This window comes from Borostomias antarcticus, assembly GCF_949987555.1.
Source record: "Borostomias antarcticus genome assembly, chromosome: 20".
Lineage (NCBI taxonomy): Eukaryota > Metazoa > Chordata > Actinopteri > Stomiiformes > Stomiidae > Borostomias > Borostomias antarcticus.
Window position 1 is genome coordinate 1,314,501 of NC_140253.1, and position 5,000 is coordinate 1,319,500.

Sequence of the window (5,000 nt, forward strand, 5' to 3'; positions counted from 1 at the left end):
GAACACTGTCTACTCCCTCCACTGAACACTGTCTACTCCCTCCTCCACTGAACACTGTCTACTCCTCCACTTACCACTGTCTACTCCCTCCACTGAACACTGTCTACTCCCCTCCACTGACACGTTACTCCTCCACTGAACACTGTTTACTCCCTCTGAACACTGTTTACTCCCTCCACTGACACTGTCTACTCCCTCCACTTAACACTGTGTACTCCCTCCACTGAACACTGTTTACTCCCTCCACTTAACACTGTCTACTCCCTCCACTGAACACTGTCTACTCCTCCACGTAACACTGTTTACTCCTCCACTGAACACTGTTTACTCCCTCCACTGAACACTGTTTACTCCCTCCACTGACACTGTTTACTCCCTCCCTGAACACTGTCTACTCCCTCCTCCACTGAACACTGTCTACTCCCTCCACTGAACACTGTTACTCCCTCCACTGAACACTGTTACTCCTGGCTCTGCACTTTGTATGTATGATACTGTTTTGTATGTGTTTAGTACGGTATGTGTATAAAAACTGTTTGTAATGTGTGAAAGCACAAGTGTTGCTATTCGTAATTTATTCTAATTCAAATTATATATATATTTTAATTTTTGTGTGCAATGACAATAAGAAAACTGAACACACACACACACACTCACTCATATACACACACAGCAGAGCGACCACCAACCTACTGTAACCCCGAACTCCTGGAAGAACACTTTGTCTGGGAGAGTTTTTAGATGACCTCTCCCCCTCTCTACCCCCCCCCCCCAGCAGCACGAGCTGATGTCGTAGAAGGACAAGTGACCACACCTCCATGTTGGCAGACCTGCTGTCCTGACCAACCACGCGCTCCCGCCGTTGCCACCAGCAACTGCCAACATTGCTATGACAAAGTCACAGTCAAAGTCAGTTTTATTTGTCACATCACATACTCCATTCATACTCCATTTCATACTCCGTTCATACTCCCATTCATACTCCATTCATACTCCATTCATACAAGTATGATGTGCAGTGAAATGTACTGCCTAATACATATTGTGTAGCATATATATGTATATATACATCTAGTATATTACTGTATATCACACAGTTACATTTACAGTTGTGTTAAATAACTAGATATACGACCACCAACTGTCAATCTCGTCTTACAGACGTAGCTCAAACAGGAGAGAAGAGGGGAGGAGAGGAGGAGAGGAGAGAGAGAGGAGAGAGAGGAAGGAGGAGAGGAGAGGAGAGGAGAGGAGAGGAGAGGAGAGGAGAGGAGAGGAGAGGAGAGGAGAGGTGTGGAGGGGAGGAGAGGAGGAGGGGAGAGGAGGGGAGAGAAGAGGAGAAGAGGAGAGGAGAGGAGAGGAGAGGAGTGGAGAGGAGAGGAGAGGAGAGGAGAGGAGAGGAGAGGAGAGGAGTGGATAGGAGAGGAGAGGAGTGGAGGAGAGAATGTTCAGTCAAAGAATGGAGGAATCAAACTGCTTTGGAATGTTGTTCTAAATCATCTGGGAACAATCCTAGAACCGAGCGAGTTCCACGTTCTACAGAACACTGGCGCAGGCTCTTTCCTCTGCACTGTTCAGTACTGTCCACTACCTTCAAACTAGACAGAACACAGGATACCCAGTTTGAAGCTCTTATGTCTGATTTTTTGTTAAGGGTCAAGGGTTATGTTTAGGGTTCGATTTAGGGGTTTTCTGGGGTTGTAGGGTTAGGTTTAGGGTTAGAGTTAGGGGTCAATGTCAAGCTGTGTACCTAGGACTGGAATGAGGAAGTGATTAGTGCTGATAAGATACTGTAAGGACAAGCGATTACAAGGATTACAATGTACCTGTACTTGTAACTCATGGCAAATAAACTTTCTATTCTATTCTATAGGTTATGTTTAGAGTTAGGTTTATATTTCATGGCTACAGTTAGGGTTAAGGGGCCCCACAAGGATATAAATGCTCAATTGTGTGTGTGTCTGTGTGTGCGTGAGTGTGTAGGTGTGTGTGTGTGTGTGTGTGTGTGTGTGTGTGTGTGTGTGTGTGGTGTGTGTGTGTGTGGTGAGAGGTTTGATTAACACTAGAAGCGCTGAGCTGTTTTTCGTACAGGCTCCCGGGCGTCACATCCTATTGTCCTATTGTTCTTCCTAGTGACCCGTCAGTCTCCATCTCAATAGTGCATTTCAACTATTTCCCCTGGAGCATAAAGTACACTATCTATCACTATCTATCACTATCTATCACTATCTATCACTATCTATCACCATCTATCACTATCTATCACTATCTATCTGACATGTCTGATGACATCATGATCCCCAAACAATATACACTTGGTAGTACAATGGAGAAATGAGTTCAGATCGTTGCCAAGTCATTCTTTTGTATCACCAGTCGACACTTCATGGGTTCCTGTGAGCAGATCTCATTAACATATTGCCAGCAGTTAACACAGCCCTTGGTTCAATCACCAGCAGGTAACGAAGTTATTCTTGGTTCTATTGCCGCAGGTGACACAGTAAGTATCAATCAACTTCATATACCCCCCCACCCCCCTTTCGCCTGTGAAGATGTTTGGATTAGAGGTTCTCGACCGGCGTTGTCCGGTACAAAGTAGTTCCCCTCCTGCAGCAGGATACCCTCCCATGCAGTGCTGCGGTCAACCCGATATCAAGGGGCGCTGAGCTCTGCAGGCCTGTCGACCTGCATGCACCTCACATTCTGCAGTCAACAAACGTGAGGTGAGTTGGTTCACGGCTAGCTGTTGAAACCAGCTAACTATCTTACCCACATTGCAGCCGTATGTCTCTATGGAGCGTCCCTCAGACGCTTGCGGTGAGAGGAGGAGGACTTGGCGCCGGGGGCGGGACAGAGCCGCTAAACGGTTGGATATCTCAGGGCGAGGCCACGAAGTAGAAACTCTCGAGCTCCTGCCGCCACTGACAACGCTGGACCAGGACTTCTGGGTCTGGGAGGGTGTCCCATTCTATTCCCCTCAAGACTGGGACTCAATTATGCTGATTGAGTTTGGGTTTTGGGGATTTAATTTTTCTTTATTCTTGCTTTTTTTTTTTTTTTTAACGTCTTTGCCATATTTGACAGACAGACAGACAGACAGACAGACAGGCTGGCCGACAGAGAGAGAGAGAGAGGAGAGAGAGATGGATGGATGGATGGATGGATGGATGGATGGATGGATGGATGGATGGATGGATGGATGGATGGATGGATGGATGGATGGATGGATGGATGGATGGATGGATGGATGGATGGATGGATGGATGGATGGATGGATGGATGGATGGATGGATGGATGGATAGATAGATAGATAGATAGATAGATAGATAGATAGATAGATAGATAGATAGATAGATAGATAGATAGATAGGTGTGAATGGCCTTGGCCGGAGTACCAACACTCAAACACATTCACACCTGAGTACCCCTGAGTACCAACACTCAAACACATTCACACCTGAGTACCACTGAGTACCAGCATTCAAAGATGGTGTTTGTGCATAAAAAAAGAAATCCATATTTCTTAGTCATGACAACGTAGACGTGTGTAGTACAGATATTTAGGACAAGCCGGGGTAGGGGGTGGGGATGTCGAACTGACACTGAGGGAATCATTTTACATTTTAGTACCTCAACGTCCGCAGTTCTAGTGTTAAGGCGTCTATTGCTGAGGTGTTTTTCACAATCTATAGTTTACTCTTTCACACACAGCACACGTAAATACAAACAAACTATTCAGAGACATGAAGAGAGGTACACCCAGAGAGAAGACACAGCGGGTTAACACCTCCCGCGTGTGTGTGTATGTGTGTGTGAGAGTGTGTCTGTGAGAGAGAGAAGAGAGAAAGATGACAGTGTGTGAGAGAGAAAGAGAGGAGTGTGTATGTGTGTGAGAGTGAGAGAGAGAGAGAGAGAGAGAGAGAAGAGAGAGAGAGAGAGAAAGAGAGTGTATGTGTGTGTGTGAGAGAAAGAGAGAGAGAGAGAGAGAGAGAGAGAGAGAGAGAGAGGTGTAGATTAGTAGAATAGTAGCATCACAGCTCAGCGTCCCTGGTGAAGCTATGTGCCAACATGGGTACAAGTTAAGCATGTCTGATTGGTGGCTCATGCTATTTACATTGAAGGTCAAAGGTTATTTCCTAAACGGACTGGTGCTGTGGTCATATAACTTTCCCCCTCAGCTGTTTCCCCTGGCGGTGTGTGCGTGCACGCGCGTGACCCCTCCTGCTCTCCTCTGACTCTTTCTCAAGGACGCGCACGTTTTACGTCGTATAACGGCGGCTGACGGAAACCCTAACCCCGTTAACCGACCCGCAACCCCGTTAACCGACCCGCAACCCAGTTAACCGACCCGCAACCCCGTTAACCGACCCGCAACCCCGTTAACCGACCCGCAACCCCGTTAACCGACGGTGTTTAAGCCCGCAACCCCGTTAACCGACCGACGCCGTTTCAACACGGGCTCTGGGGACACACAACACCCCGGAGCCATAACCTTACCCTACATTAGCCAAGACACACATTCTTTCACATAAAACATGAATTAGTGAAGTGTGGAAGAAGTCAGAAGACGTTCAGATACACATTGGGTTCGGGTGTTAGGTTATTTACCGCATGGTGATAAAAAGCTATGACTTATAAATATAGATAGAAGGAAAAAATAGTATTGATACGCTAATCAATAGGCTACAACACTTGAACTAGGTTGTAATAAGTCAGAAAGTCTAGTGCCGCGCAGCTCATACGTCATTCAGACAGGCGCTCACACACACGTGTGCCAACATTTCTAAACATAGGCTACTAGCCTACTAATATGGGATCAAATCACTTACTTCAGTCTTATCAAATAATCTCTGAAGGTTGATCTTTGGTTATATTTTTGAAGTTCTCAATAGGCTCGAGGTTCCCTTAGAAAGTCGATACTTTTTCCTTTGGGCTTGAAAGAAAGTTTTTTTTTTTTTGTGTCTTTTCCCTGGACGCCCCGCTGAGTCCCCGTAGGTAG

General features: G+C 46.3%; 1 pseudogene across 1 annotated transcript in view; it reads right to left on the reverse strand.

Annotated features, from left to right (window-relative positions):
• The window catches only part of LOC311322343 (large neutral amino acids transporter small subunit 3-like), a 6,535-nt pseudogene extending 5,715 nt beyond the window's left edge, over positions 1-820 (reverse strand). The window contains exon 1 of the transcript XR_014631359.1: positions 815-820. The product of XR_014631359.1 is annotated as a large neutral amino acids transporter small subunit 3-like (transcript). The remainder of the gene's footprint in view (positions 1-814) is intronic.
• Between the last annotated feature and the right edge of the window lie 4,180 nt (positions 821-5,000).